Genomic DNA, 16,294 nt, shown 5'->3' with positions numbered 1-16,294 from the left:
TGAGGTTCCAAATTTTCTCTCCCTCCCTCCCCCTTCCCCCGAAGACAGCATGTAATCCAATGTAGGTTCTACATATACCTTCACATTGAACTTCTTTACATAATAGTCCAGTTGTAAAGACAAATTATAACCAATGGAATGAATCATGGGAAAGGAGAAATGAAACCAAAAAAGAAGGAAAAGAAAAAAAAGAGAGAGCAAAAAGTTTGCCACAATCTGCATTCAGACTCCCTAATTCTTTCTCTGGATGTGGATAGCCTTTTCCATCATGAGTCTTTTGGAGCTATCTTTGAACCTTGCATTGGTGAGAGGAGTCAAGTCTATCAAGGTTAGTCATCACAGATACTGTGTGTCTGTAATCGTGTATAATGATCTCCTGGTTCTGCTCCCCTCACTCAGCGTCAGTTCATATAAGTCATTCCAGGTTATAATGAAGTCCATCTGTTCCTCAGTTCTCATAGCACAATAGTATTTCATGTAGCCGGGACTTGAAGGAAGCCCAGAGGTGACAATGAGGAGGGAAGGTGTGCCATGTATGGGAGACAGGCAGAAAAGGCCCAGACTCAGCAGGTAGTTTGATTCAAGGAAGGTCAGGGCCAGTGTCACTGATTGAAGAGTCATGTTGGGCAGTGAGGTGGGAAGAGGCCTGGGTATAAGGGGCTTTGGACGTGATCCTGCCGTTTGTGGAGTGGAGGAGCAGGTTCTATGAGGGGTAGTCCCTCTCTAGAAGATGGTAAGCCTCCTGAAGGCAGGGCCTGTCACATCCCCAGCACCCAGCCAGACAGCATCTTGTATATGCATGGTAGTTGTTGAGTAGTTAGAGGAAGTAAATAAATCGGTGTCTTCTGGGCCTTATGCTCTCCCTCCATTTTCCTTGCTGTTCCCTGGGCATGCACGTACTTGTGGCTTCTCCCCCCAAATGTTCTGTCCTCCAGTTCTACCTCTAGCGAGAAGCTGCATCCTCCCCACGCTCAGCCGCTGCCTCCTCCCCACTCTCAGCCGCTGCCTCCTCCAGGCAGCCTCCCTCCTTGGGAACAGAGATTGTTCCAGGCTTGTCTTTGTGCCCCCACCTCTTAGCACATGGCCCAGCCTGGAGGAAGGCCTTGGTCCTTCATTCACAAGGACTCCTGGGGCTCTTGCTTTGTCTGGAAATCATTGATCAAGGGTTCTTAACCTGGAGTCTGGGTTCTTGTTTTTACAAATATTGGGTAAGTGGCTTTTACGCTGTTGGGATCGACCAAGGGATGACCCTCTCTGACCCAGGTCTCCTCATCTGTAAGTGTGAAGGCGGTTAGCTGAGGGCAGACTGTTGCCAAGGCAGTGGAAGGAAGGGGGTCCCCTCTCTGGGTCCTTAGGGAGCAGGGATCATTGGTCCCTGCCTGATACCTCTGGCCCCATGTTTGGCCTCTCCTGGCTGTCTCTCATGCTTAGGAAGCAGGAGGACTTGCTAGGCTCTTTTTCCTTCTAAGGAACCATAGAAATGTCAGCTTGTATTGTTTCAAGCAGAAGCAGCCACTTTCTGGAAAACGCTGGGAGTTCCTGGGCCTGCCATTTCTGCAGGAGAGGAGAAGTATTCCTCCCTCTGGGAGAGGCTGAACTCACTGCCCCTTCTTCCCCCTGGGGCCATCTTCCTCTTTTGTCCCAGGGGTCTGTGGTAGCCAGTGTGGGAGATGGATGCCCCGGAAGGCCCTTGGTGGCAGGTCTGTTGTTAGGCCCTCAGAGAGGGGCAGAGGAATCCAGAGACACTATCCCTCTGGGCCAGTCACCTTGGTCTCTCCAGACCACCTTTCTCTAAGGCCCCTTCTTGCTCCCACATGCCTGCGAAAGAGCATGAGCTTATTATTTTCCTTTATTATGAGGGAAGTCTCTCCGGGTGATGATGGCGGGAGTGCTGATGGACTTGGGGGTGGGGTGGGGTGATGGTGTAACTAGTCATGCCTAATGTGAAAACAAAGGGCATTGATAAAACCTTAAAAATTAAATTACTCTAAAAAAAAAAAAGCTCCCCCTCCAGTTTTCCCAGAGATGAGGTAGTCAGGCTTTGGAGACTGTGAGCCATGGAAGGCCTCGTTTCTCCCCAGGGCCTCAGGAGCTGATCTCAGTGCAGAGATCATGTGTCTAGTTTCAGGGAAGCTGGGTAGTTTCTCAGCCCTGCCCTCTGCCTGGCCTGGTTGTTCAGAGGGGTGTGATTAATAGTGACCACAGAGGAAATTACTGGGTCTTACTCTGCTGGCATTGGCCCAAGCCTGTGGGGGAGGGTTAACCCTGGCTGTGATCATGGAATGCAAGGAGACCAGTGGTCTGAGATTCATTGGAATTGGGACTGTGATGCCCAGTAGCCAGTTGCTGCTTTGATTCCGTGACCTCTCAACTTCCTTCCTAAATGGGCTGTTGGGTCTGAGGCAGGCTTCCCTCATCCCATTGGAGCATGGAGCCCTGCAGCCCAGCTTGTCTTTGACCCCAGGCTCACCTGTGGCCTCTGTGTGCGGGAAGCCTTCTCATCAGGGCAGAGGAGCGGCAGGTCTTGGCTGCTGTGGGTTGCCCATGTGTGAGCCGGGTGCCTTCCTTTTCTCCTCTGCAGAAGGAGGGGATGGGACCAGGTTCCCTACAGTCTTTTCCTTAGCTCTTAGTCCTATGATGTGGCCCACCCTTGCTTATTTTAGTGATTCACCCAAGGCCATATTAAGTGGCAGAGCCAAAATTCTGACTCCAGATGTAGGCCTCTTTCCCCTGGGCCAAGCCGTGTCTCCTGAAAGGCCCTCCAAGATCAGTTTTGTTCTCTTGAAACATACTGTAGCCATCAGGGAGTTCTGCCTCCTGGCTCTGGGACCCCTCCAGCGGGTCCTGTCACATCCTGCAGTCAACTTATTAGTCATTTCCGTGCCCTGGCCCAGCCAGAGGCTCCAGACCACCAGCTGCCCTTCCAAACATATGAGGACCTTGAAGCCTAGCCATGACTGGGCCTTCTTGTCCGGCTCTGCTCCCCCTTCCTATGAAGCCATGGGCCAGGAGACCTGGTTTCGAGCCCAGGCTCTGCCCCTGCCTGCTCTGTGACTGAATTTGGTGTGTTCTCTGTCAGCTTGGATGGCCTATGATGGTTGATATGGTCTCTCTCCTGCCTCAGGGTTATTCTCAAGCAAGTTGGCCCATGGCAGGGCTCTGGTCCCAGAGCATCAGGCTCCTAGGAGCTGCAGAGAGATTGGAAGCTTCTTGAGGGCAGGGACTGTCTTTTGCCTCTTTTTGTATCCCCAGCGCTTAGCCAAGTGCCTGGCACATAGTAGGTGCTTAATAAATGTTGATTCAATTGAATCTCTCCCTCCCCAGCCTCCCAGGCTTCTTAGCAGTTATAGCTGAGCCAAAGTGAAAGAAAGTGCATTGGATTAGGGATTGAGAGCTGGGAGGGGCTTGCCTAGCTGAGATTTCCAGGGCAGGTCCTCCCCATATCATCCCTGTAATGGTGCAGGCCGAGGCCCTTCCAGGACTCACTTCTCAGTTCTTGTTGCTCGGCTTTGAACAGCTGCAAACCCTTGGTGTCCTGGGGTTTGTCTGGAAGGTTTCTTCCATATGGAAACATCTTAAAATTCCATTTCTTAAAGTTAGCGCATGGATGTAACCCCCGCCAGATGGAGCGGCTGAAGATTCTGTTAGCAGCGGTAGCCATGAAGCCCTGGCCTGGGAGCCGGGAGGCCTGGGTCTAGTCCCATCTCTCTGGGCCTCCGTGTCCTTCTCTGTGAAGTGAGGTGGTGGGCGAGGGGACAGGACAGTCAGAATTTGAACCCACATCTCAGACTCCAAGCCTAGGATTGAATGTCCCCAGATCATGTGTTCCTTCTCCAACTATTTCCTCTTGCTGACTGACTTGGCATTTGGAGAGAAAGCTCTCACTTTCTCCATTCGCTGGCAGGAATTGGGGTCAGGAGGCTGAGGGTGGGAGATCTGCCAGCAGCTTTCCCTGTCTGCAGCGAAGGTTTTGGGTCCGGGCTTCAGGCCAGCTCCCTGCATGGTGGGTCCCTAATCTTGGGCAGGTGGGGTGGGAGAGACATTCTTGAGGCTTGGCACCTGGTGGCCAAGATTTCTGAGAATTGAGAACATGGTATTCACTTCAGTGCGGTTGCCTGGCATCCTCTGAGCGCATTGTTCTGGGGCAGTGCTCTCTCAGGATCTCCTGGCCACCCTGGGAGACAGGCATGGCAGGTGTCCTGTGCCCATCTTATAGATTAGGTAACTGAGGCCCCCAATATGTGGTGGCCTGGCTAGGATGGTAGTGCTTGGACTTTCTCTTTCAAAGAACACAGCAGCAGTTCTGGATTGAACATCTACCACTTATTTTTCATGAAAAAAACGGTGTGAGAAAAAATCACTTTCTTGCATTTTCTAAAGCCTGGGTTTGAGCCATTTGGGTAGAGCTGAGCTGAGCTGACTTAGAAGGGCAGTCTGGGCTTCTGGGGGAGCCCTCCAGGCCCTGGCAGAAGCCTACCACCAGCCCCTCTGGTGCAGGCCCTCCCAACTGAAGATGAGGCAGGGATTCCATGGGGGCCGTGCTCCAGGCTGTGGGTGAGCCCTGTCGCCATGGTGACTGAGCCTGACAATTAAGGGCGCCTTTTAGAGGCTGCCTTTTAATAAGAGGGTTGGCCACCAGCTCCACAGAGGATCCGTTTCGTCCCTTCCCCTTCTTCCCAGAAAGCCCCAGCACATTCCAGAGGATTTCAGCCCTGTGATTAGTAGAATGTGTCCAGTTCAGCGATTCATTCACGTGGGAAACAGACAGACCTGCCTTATCTGCTGTAATGAATAGCGATAGCCTTGGCCCCACAGTAGCAGCCTCTCCCCTGTGCGAAGTCCATGACTGCTGGGCACTATAAGCCAGCTCAGCAGTTAGAGAGGAGAACCCCTGTGACCCAGAGAAGGTCCCTGTACAGGGCCGGATGGCCCCTTCCCCAGCGTCCCAGCGCCGTTGGCCCCTTCCCCAGCGTCCCAGTGCCGTTGGCCCCTTCCCCAGCGTCCCAGTGCCGTTGGCCCCTTCCCCAGCATCCCAGTGCTGTTGGCCCCTTCCCCAATGTCCCAGTGCCGTTGGCCCCTTCCCCAATGTCCCAGTGCCGTTGGCCTCTTCAGGGTTGGCCTGCTTCACAAAGGGGCACAATTTGGCAGAGGGGTAGAACACTTAAGAGAGACAGCCTAGCGGATGGAAAGAATGCCAGATTTGTGTATTTGAGCCTGAATTAGTCACTCAGCAGCTGGATGACCTTGGCCATGCCCTTTCCATGGCTGCCCCAGGCTTGCTTGTCTGAATGACGAGAACATGGCACTAAGTGATCCGTGAGCTCCCTTGGCCTCTCTGGGGGCCAGTTTCTTCTTCTTGGCAAGGAAGGGCTTGGAGGACTGTGGGAATGACATTGGAGGATTGGATGAAGGATGAGAGATGGGAAGGAACGAAGGAGGAAGGAAGGGAGGGAGGGAGAAAGAACAAGAAAGAACAAAAGAGGAAGGAAGGAAGAGAGAAAGAAAGAACAAAAGAGAAAGAGAGGAAGAGAGAGAGCAGAATGAAGGAAGGGAGGAAGGGATGAAGGGACGAGGAAATGTGCTAGGTGCTATAGGACTCAGTGCGCAAGATTACAACCTCCCCCACTAATAGCATTTTATTTTTTTTCATTTACATGTAAAGATAGTTTTCAACATTCATTTTTGTAAGATTTTGAGTTCCAAAATTTTTCGTTCTCATTTCCTCCCCTTTCCTTCCCTCTCTGTGAGACAGCATGCAATCTGATATAGGCTATACATGTACAATCATGTTAAACATGCTTCCACGTTAAGTCATGTTGTGAAAGAAGAATCAGAAGAAAAGGGGAAAGCCAAAAAACCCAAAAAAGTAAAAATAGTGTGCTGCGATCTGCATTCTGACTCCATGGTTCTTTTTCTGGATGTGGATAGCGTTTTCCATCATGAGTCCTTTGGAATTGTCTTGGATCATTGCATCACTGAGAAGAGCTAAGTCTCTCATAGTTGATCTTTATACAATATTGCTGTTACTGTGTACAGTGTTCTCCTGGTTCTGCTCACTACACTCAGCATCAGTTCATATAAGTCTTCCCAGGTTTTTCTGAAATCTGCCTGCTCATCATTTCTTGTAGAACAGTAGTATTCCATTACATTCGTATACTTCAGCTTGTTCAGTCATTCCCCAAGTGATGGACATCCCCTCAATTTCCAATTCTTTGCCACCATAAAAAGAACTGCTATAAATATTTTTGTCCATGTGGGTCCTTTCCCCTTTTTTACGATCGCTTTGGGATACAGCCCTTGCAGTGGGATTGTTGGATCCATGGGTATGCACAATTTGATAGCCATTTGGGGATAGTTCCAAATTGCTCTCCAGAATAGTTGGATCAGTTCACAACTCCAACAACAATGAATTAGTGTTACAGTTTTCCCTCATCTTCTCCAACATTTATCATTTTCTCAAGGTTACATTCTAATAGGGGAAGCTAGCCCACAAAAGGGAGAGAACTGAAGAGCTAATGGGACTGGGGCTGAGGTGAGAGTGCCCCGGCCAGGGCAGTGATTTTGCAGACTGGAGGCCATCTGCCTGGGCAGGAGGGAATGAAGGTGGCCCGCTCCCCAGAATGGAGACCCCCTCCCCACGGGGAGAAGACTTGGGGTGAGGAGGGTGGGCAGGAGAGCCATCTTTGGATATTTGAAAATCATTCCTGTGGAAGGATTAGTTTGGGCTCAGACTCAGGAGCCACGGGTTGGATGTCAGAGGGGCCTTTGGACTTGATGACAGGAAAAGCCTGGTACCTATTAGGGCTCTGAAAGTGGATTGGCTTTCTAGAGAGGTGGGAGGAACCTCCCTGGGGGCCTTGGGATGGTGCATGTCCTCACTAGAAGAGCCTAGAGGTCTGAGGCTGCCCCTGTCTCACTCCTGGATGTTCACAGTTGCCGGATTGTTCATGTGGCCTTGGTGTAACTGTACACGTGTGTCTCCCCTTCCTCTAAACTACAGGGTCTCATGATCGCTTCTTTCCTGGGGTTTGTGACCCTTTCCACAAGGAAGGAAGAGAAGGTGCTTTCTGTCTCCCTCCCACTGGCACTGCTGCTACCTTCCTGGGCCATTCTCAGGCCTGTCCCCTGCTCCCACCCCACCTGCATTGCCCCGAGTTGGAGCCCTCTATGGCCAGTGAAACGCTCTTCTCCAGAAAGCTTTCTTCCATGAAAAATCATGCTGTCCTCCCCTTCCCCCCAGCCTCACTCTTCTTTGTGCATTGGTGAGGTCATAGCTAGAGGCAGTGCCCTGATTTTTGCTGCATGGGCTGAAAATGGGGCCAGCTTCCCTCATCTCTGCCGTTGAGGTGTTGGTGCTCAAGGTAGCAATGAGCCAGCTGGAGAAGAGAATCCTTTCCTCCTGGCCATCCATCCAGAGTTCTGGAGGAAATGGGTGGGGGGCGGGGGGGACGGTCCTGCCTCTGCATGGCCCCAGTGGGAACCACCAGGAGGGATGGATGGGCCAAAGTTGGAGAGAGGCAGTTTTTAGCTCAATAAAAGAGAACCTTCCCAGCTGGAGTGGGCAGCAGTGAGCTCCCCATTGTGGGAGATGGGGGACCAGTGGTTGGGGGGGCATTCCAGGTCAGGGACAGGTAGCAGCAGATCTCCTGTGAACCTCCTTCCAACTCTGAGCTGTCTGGGGGATTCCCATGACAGGTCATGCCCAGGGCCCTTTGTGAGGATGGGATGTAGAGGGTAGACCCATAGAGAGGCTGGCCCTGCCCTCAAGAGGCTTGCCATTGAGCTGGGGAAAGTAAGACAGTAAACAGGCCAGGGCTTCAGCCCATCTGGGATTTCATTGATGTTGTAGGTCCTTCTACTGGTACAGATGGCAGCCCCTCCATGTCAGCTCTTGTCCTTGCTCTTGACAGAGCTCTTTGGGTCACAGCCACAGATTTGGAGCTGGAAAGACTTCGGAGGCCACCTGGATCCACCCATGGTGTGGGAGCCTTCCTCCTACCTTGTTTTTGCATTTTGTGGGTAGTTCGGCCATCCCCACCTTTTCCAGTCACGCATTCTCCTGAGGATGTTGCCATTGGTCCAGTCCCTGCCCACAGACCAGTCATCACCTGAGATGTGCTTCATCTTGCTTGCACCAGCTGCCCAGATTCCTCCATCGCCAGCAGTGTTTGTCTGCAGCTTGGTTTCCTCAGAGAGTTTGTTGTTCCAAGACATGCCACCTCACAGCCATGCTCAGAGGAGATTGGTGCTAAGCAGACCAGTCTTTGCCCTGGCAAGCACCTTGGGACCATTAAGAACTCTGCAGAGCTCATCATGTGCAAGCTAGCTTGTGTTCTTCCTCACTCTGGACCCAATTCATGGTCCATCTGCCCCACCTGTGACAGCTGGAGCTCCATCTGTGCTGGTTTGTCCCCTCTTTGGAGGGTCCATCCAGCCACATGTCATAGTCTGCACCCTGTACTCGGTAGTTAGGCCAGTCCCTTTTGAGTAGCTATGGATTTTGTTGATAAAGTCCTTTAGACCTAAACCACTGCTAAGGAATCTCTCAGAGGGGACTAAAGTACGAGAGAACTGGAGAGGAAGGAAAGAGCCTTGAATGCCAAAGCAAAGTTGATCTTGCAGGCAGTAGGGAGCCCATGGAGTTTATGGAGCAGGGGAGTGACGTGGTCACATTTGCACATTAGGAAAATTATCTTGACAGCTACACATGGCTGGGTTAGGAAGGAGGAAAGACTTGAGCCCTGTTGGGAAGACCCAGTAGTAGTGGAGGGGAGAGGCGAGAAGGGCCTGAGTTCCAGTGGTGGCTGCGAGAGTGGACAGGAGGGGACCGGACAGAGCAGTCCATCATGCATCATTGCACAGGGTGGTTGGCCCACTCTTGTTCCCTTGTATTTGTTGTGAAGTATCTCTTTGGTGCATAGCTAGATCATTCCCATAGAGACTTTATGAAGCTGAGAAAGCAGGCATATGGCTTAGTGGTTACTGGTGCTTTTTTTCTGTATGGTGTGGCATGCTTTGGTTAAATTTTTTATTTTTTACTCTGAACTTTAATAAACACCAAATAAAATGGGTGTTTCCATATTCAACGTAAAACAGAAGAGGATTGTACAAGAAACTGTGGATCTCTGATAAAAATTCAACATGTAACTTTCAAAGCTAGCCTGCTGATCTGTGGCTCTTTCTGGCCTTTCATCTTCCTTCTGTGTGTTTAAAAATTAAAGGCAGCTAGGGAATAGAGCACTGGACCTGGAGTCAGGAAGGCCTGAATTCAAATTCTTCTTCAGGTACTTATTAGTTGTATGACCCTGGGCAAGTCACTTAACCTTGGTCTGCCTGAGTTTTCTCAGCTGTAACATGGGAATAATATTATCACCTATTCCACAGGGTTATTGTGAGCATCAAATGAGATAATGTTTATAAAGCATTTAGCACAATGCCTGGCACATAGTAGGTGCTTAATAAATACTTGTTCAGTTCCCTCTCTCCTCCCTTCCCCTCTCTGCCTCCCAGGGTTGTTGTGAGGATTTAAAATAAGATTTTTGTAAAGTGCTTTGGCAACTTTAAGGCACAATAAAAATGTTAGCTGTAATTAGCTACTATTTTTTTAAAAAGATAAGCCCATGTAGCAGATGTGCTTAGTTATGACCCAAGACAAAATCTTATACTGGCTGTCTGGAAATGTAGATCTTATTCTCTATCTTGGTTCTGTCCCTTCTCTGTCCAGAAGTGGGAGTATCTCCCTCCATCCTCCTCCTCAGGAACCATGGCTGGTCATTGGTTTGACAATCAGTTCTTAAGTCCTTCAAAGTTGTCTTTGGTTAGGTCCATCCACAAGCACTTATTAAGTGCTTGCTATGTGTCAGGCTGAAGCACCAACCTTGCTCCCTCCTTCTCTTGCTTCTCTCTGTGTCTCTTTCTCTCATGTTATTGTATAAATTGTTCTCCACTTTCTGTTTGCTTGTTTTTATATCATTCCTCATAATTCTCCCTGGTTTCCTCTGAAAATGTAGATATTCATAACTTCTTATCACAGTAATATTCCATTACTTTAATATGCCACAATTTGTTTAACCATCCCATATTTGATAGCTACCCCCTTAATTTCCAGTTCTTTATCAGCCCAGAAAGAGCTGCTGTACATAAATATTTTTCATATATGGGTCTTTTTTTCTTTCGTTGGTCTGTTTGGAGTACAGGCTTAGTAGTTATAGCACTGGGTCAAAGGGTATACATAAAGTAACTTTGGGACATTATTTCCAGATTGCTTTCCAGAATTCATAGGGGTGGGGTAGGGGTGAGAAAGAGAATAAGCATTTATAAATTGCCTACTATGTGCCAGGCAATATCTCATTTAGTCAATTCACAGTACCACCAATAGTATTCCTGCTTTCCCATAGACCTGCCTACAAATGTCATTTTCCTTTCTTTGGTTATCTTTGCCGATCTAATGGGTGTGAAGGAAACTCAGAGGTGCTTTAATTTGCATTTTTCTAATTATTAGTGATTAGGAGCATTTTTTTCCATATGGCTTTTGGTAGTTTGGATTTCTTCCTCTGAAAACATGTCCTTTGACCATTTACATCTATTGGAGAATGGCTCTTGTCCTCAAATTATTTTCAGTTCCTTATATATACTTTTGTGAAATCATTATCAGAGAAATTTGTTGGAAAAAACAATTCCCTCTGTTAATGTTTCCATTCTCATGTTAGCTGCATTGATTTTGTTTGTGAGAAACCTTTCTAATTTTATGTAACCAAAATTCTCTCCATTCTCCCTCTGTGAAACTCTTTTCCCTTGTTAGGTCGTAATCCATCCCTCTAACCCTAGAACTCAAGGATGATGTCTTACTTGCTCATCCAATTTGTTTATGATGTCATCCTTCGCATCTAAGTCACCTATCCATTTGTAGCTTGTTTGGGTGTATGGTGTGAGATGGTGCTAATTTCTGCCATGCCGCGCTCCAGTTTTCCCTGTAGTCTTTGTTGAATAGTGTTGAATAGCTCCATTTTAGGGTTTTTCCCCAAATACTTTACTACTCTGTTCATATGCTTTTTGATGTTTTTTCCAGTTACTCTTTAGGGGCATTAATTTGGTCTGAGATTTTTTTCAGTTCTTTTCACATTTTTCTTCTCCGAGATTTCTTGTCAGATGATCGGTCATTCATGCTCTTAAGAGCATGGTGTAAAGCAAGGATTTCCTTGGGTTGGGTTGGACCACCCTTCCCAACTTGACCTTGGAAAGCCCTATTTCTAGCTCTTTGTTAAGCACATAAAAGACTGAAGGGTCGGGATCCTGATAGAATGGCTTTTCCATCACTGGTGATGAAATTAGGTTGCTGTAGAACAGAATAGTGTCACACTGACTCTACCATACATCTCTTTGATGGCCCCTCCTCATCTTTGTCCTTGAATAGTCTGAGATCATGTGACTCAGCTGATTCTTAGCCCCCAGCTTTTTGAGACCCGGAGGAGTGGAGGGAGCGGCTCTCTGGACTCAGGGTCACAAAGTCTCAGGTTCCTGTCTCTCTCACTCCATGCTCTCATCGGATCCAGTGGGTCCAGCTGTCATTTACGCAGATGGTTCCCAAATCTCTGCATCCACTACCTTGTCTCTCTCTCCTGAGCTTTGGTTGTACGTCACCATTTTGAAATGGATGTCATCCAGACATCTTAAACTCAGCGTGCCTGAAATAGAACTCATCCTTACACCCCCTACCCTCCCCATTCTCTCTCCTTGTCCAGAACCTCCCTGTTACTGTCCAGGGTACCACCATACTCCCAAGTCACTCGAGTTTGCAACCAAGGAGTCATGACTCCACGCTGTCACATATCCAGTCTTTTGCCCAATCTTGTCATTTCTTACCTTACATCTTTCTGGTGCAGTAGATAGAGCAGTGAGTCTGGAATCAGGAAGACCTGAATTCAAATCTAGCCAGGGTCACACAGCTTGTGTGACCCTGGCCAGGTCACTTAACCTGTTTGCCTCTGTTTCTTTGGTTGTAAAATGGTGGTAAATAATAGCATCTACTGCCCAGGGTTATGAGGATCAATTGAAATAATATTCATAAAATATTTAGCACAGTGCCTGGCACATAGTAGTCTCTTAACAAATGTGCGTTCCCTTCCCCCCTTCTGTCTCCTCTCCACTCTTAAAGCCGTCAGCCTGTTTCAAACCCTGTCACCTTGTGACTAGACTTTCACGTTTACCTCCTAATTGGGCCTCCTGCCTCCTGATTCTTCCCACTCTGATCATAGCAGGTGACCTCTTTTTGGGGGGTGGGGGGCGTTGGGAGAGACAGCCAGTAGCTATGAAGGTTTTAAATTTGTATCTAGTTTCCAATGAGCTAAAATCTGTTTTTTCTCCTACTTCCCCTCTCATTGAAAAGAAAAATAAAAACTCTTGTAACAAATCTGTCTAGTCAAGCAAAAAAAAAAAGTTCTCCCCTTGACCTCATCCCCAAACAGGCCCTGCTTCCTCCTGTGAGGAGGCAGGTTCTCAGGAATCACGGCTGCACATTGCGTCCAGTTTTGACGGCTTTCAGAGCTGTTTGGTTGTCTTGTGTAGCCTTCATTCTGGAAGGGCCTCTTGGTTCTGCCCCTTCCTTCTGAACCCATTCTTCCAGGTCTCCCCTGGTTCCTTTGACACCATTCCCATTATAATGTCTTCTAATACAGTAATATCCCATCTCTCACATAGACCGTAATTTGTTCAGTCATTCCCCAAATGATGGGCACCCGTCACGCCCAGCTTCTTCTAATTCTTGGCCATCCTCAAAAGAGCAGTTGTACTTAAGTATTTTTTTAGAGAACCTGTGAGTCCGCTTCCTCTTTGGATTGTAGACCTAAAAGGCACAGCCCTGGTTCAAAGGGTACGCCTAGTATAATAACTTTGGGGCTGTTGTTCCAAATGGCTTTCTAGAACTGGCTAAACCAGTTTGCAGGTCTACCAGCAATGTATTAGTGTGCTGATTGGCCTGCAACCTCCTTTTCCTTTCTTTATTTAACTCTGCCAATATAACATGAGGCTTGGCTGTGTGTGGTAGGAACCTCTAGACCTCAGTCTCCTTAGCCTGGCCTTGGGAGGCCCTGGGGCCTTTGGCTGGGGGATGAGAGCCCTGAGGAGAGGTTTGTGGAGGGAGGCCATCAAGCAAAGTGTTATCACTACAGAAATTGGGGTGGGGCAAGGCCCCCAGTGACTGCTCTTTGGTATGGATGCTGCACAACCACTTTAGACATGGCAGGGGCACAGGAGCTGGATGTGAATTAGTGAAAACTGGCAGTTGTTGGAGGGTGAGGCAGGTTGAGAAGACGTTGGGGCAGAGAAGGTGGAGGCCAGGAGCCTATTACAGGCCAGTTGAGAACAGTAGGAAACTAGCTGGAGCCTTGTCGAGGAGTTGCTGTTGTCGCCATCTTCACGGCTCCCATATGTGGAGCACTTGAGGGTTTATATACCATAGCTCTGGGAAGGATGGAATACAAAGAGTCCCTTCCTTTTTCAGGTGAGGAATGAGAGGCTCACAGACACTGAGTCACTTGCTTGTGGTTACACAGCTGAGAAGTTGGTGGAGGAGTGAGCATTTTGTAGTTCGAAGTCCAGTGCTCTGGCAGGGGCTCTGGTGGGAGAGGAGGCTGCCCCGCCACCCCCAGGCAGGGCGCTCCCTTTCCCATGATCTGGCTCCCAGGTCTCAGGGCAGGGGCCAGCCCTGCTCTCTGGCCGCCCCCCTGCCTCCTGGGCTTCTGCACAGCTGCAGGAAGTTGCTTCCCAGAACAGAGAAGCTAAGTCTGCTGGTCTGTTTTTAAACACCCATGTGCATCTTTGGGGGAAAGAAAGCAATTGAGTGGCGGAAAAGCAATTTCCGTGCAGATTTTGAAGGCAGCTATTAAATCTTTACAAGAGCCTGATTGTGGCTGCTGTATGTCAGGAATTGATAGTGTTCATTAATAGAAAGCATGGTGTAAGATGAAATTATCCTTCCTGCCCTGCCATAATTAGGGCCCCCTGGGGAAAAAAATCGAAGGATCCTCAATCTTGGGGTGGTAAGGAAGCCTGTGAAGGCCTCTTGGGATGCTGGACACAGGTGCCCCATCCCCCCATCTAAGCTAAGTGGAATGTCAGAAAAAGAGCTGGGGACTTGGTGTCCAGACCCCAAAGCTCAGACCCAGACTTGGCTTCTTCCCAGCGATGTGGCCACAAACAGCCACCTCACCCACCCTCATGAGGCTGATATGTCCAAAATACTTGGTCGGTCTTCAGGCTGGCTCTGCGGTTACTGGGTATCCAGTACCCACCAGAAGTGACCTCTCCTTCCTTCTCTTCCCAGGTCTGTCTGCTCTGACTCTGGATCCTTTGGAGTCCTGAGGACGCTGCTGGTTTCCAGTGTACATGGAGGTACAATGGAGCGTTGGGGATCCTGGTGGGGATGGTGACATCAGGGCTCTCAAACGCTTCCTAGGGCAGCAGTTCATCAGCCTGTGGGGGTCAAGAGGGGGAGGAGATGAGGGGGGAGGCAGAAGGGTCACTGCCCCCACAAACTCTGTGGTATTACAGGGGTTATTGCTCATGGATTCACACCTGTGACTGTGAACAGCTAGTAAGCACCTACTATGTGCCAGGCACTGTGCTAAGCCCTAGAAATACAAAAAGAGGCAAAAGCCAGTGCCTGCCCTCAAGGAGCTTACAGTGGAGTGGGGGTAGACAGTACACAAACATATATACAAAGCTTAGGGACTTAGTTGGGACTTAGAGGAATCCAGGAGGGGTCCCTGAGGCCCAGAGAGGGGGAGGAACCGTCAGCGACAGAGCAGAACCCAGGTCACCTGGCTTCCCTTCATTGCAGGACTTTGTTTTCTCTGGATTTTCTGAGGCCCATTATTTCCTGGTACTTGGGACTAAGACCATACGTCCTCCATGGTAGAAGTGACATCTGTGGAGGTCCCTAGGTCTTTCCCTAAAAGGCGATGACTCCATCTCTAAGACTGACTTGGTCTTGGGGATTCAGGCTCAGTCATTCGATGTGGGTTTCTGGACCCCCAAGTCTAAAGCCCCAGAGCCCTAGGAGTGGGAGGTCTCCTTAGGCTGTACGTGCCCTGCTCTGTCCAGGCAGCCTACCTGAGGCAGATGCAGGGAGAAGCCCACCTAATCATGCTTCTGCACCCAATCCTTACTGAGAATCCTTCCCATGCCAGTGTTGAATAAACCTCCTTGTCTGGATGCCCTGGGCTGGCCTGAGTCAGGCCCGCCCCAGAGCAAATGAATGAAAAAGCATCAAAGACCCAGAAGGTGAAGGGTCTCACTGGGGCCGGGGTGGGGGGGGGGTGTCGCCTACCTTCTGAGCTTCTTGATTCTAGTCAAGCCTTGGTGTTCACCCAGCCTTCCAGAGCCACACAGAGCGAGGATGGCCCCTCTTCTGGGTGACATCCTCTAAGATGCCTGAAGACAGCTGTCATGCCTTCCCTTAGTCTTCCAGATGAAACCTTCCCAGGTCCCTCATCTGTTTTTCGTTGGGCCTGGATCAGCATTGACATTGCTCTGGGGTCTCAGGCCTGGCGCAGAGCCCCCAACTCCCCATACTTTACAATGTGGCCTCCAGACGTGGGTGCTGCAAGCAGCCCACCCCTGGTGTGGGCTCCCAGAGTCTGACTCCGTGGTTTTGCAGAAGAGGAAGAGGAGGTTGGCTCGTTGATGGGCGTACTTGTCTGCCAGGCCCTCCCTTCTCCATCTGCTCCTCAGACTTTGGCCACCTCCACTCCAGTCTCGGGGCCTGTGTGGGGCTGGTCGGGAGTCTTGCTTTGCATTTCACTACCAAACGTGTCAGAGCTCAGCCTGTTAGCTCCATCCCCAGTGGGATCTGACACCACGATTTGCTTTCTTCAGATGGAGCAAAGAGGTCAGAGTATTGTCGACTGATTCTCTGTGAAGTTGTCATCCCGAATTCCCCTGAAACCTCCCGATGGACTGGCTGCTTCGGGTTGTCTGCTCTCCCCATGGGCTCCATGATGAAGCCCGCCCTGCCGGCTCCCCCTGGTCACCCGGGAACTAGGGTTCAGCAAGGGCTGTTTGAAATGGAGAGGCCTGGGGGGCAGGGGAGCTGCCCCTGAGATCTTTGATCTCTAGCTTCCTCCAGCAGGCAACCACGGCTACGTGGGGAGTTGTTCTGTCTGAAGCTTCCTCCAGCGAGGTGCTGGCAACATCGTGGCCTCTCACACTCCACCCCGGGTAGATGCTCTCTGGGGAGCATGGATGATAGGGCTTCCCCAGCCTGTCTTGTTCTGCATTCATACAGCAAACATTGATC

This window comes from Trichosurus vulpecula, chromosome 2, assembly GCF_011100635.1.
Source record: "Trichosurus vulpecula isolate mTriVul1 chromosome 2, mTriVul1.pri, whole genome shotgun sequence".
Taxonomy (NCBI): Eukaryota; Metazoa; Chordata; class Mammalia; order Diprotodontia; family Phalangeridae; genus Trichosurus; species Trichosurus vulpecula.
The sequence above is the reverse complement of the archived record's forward strand: the minus strand, read 5'-3'. Positions refer to the sequence as shown.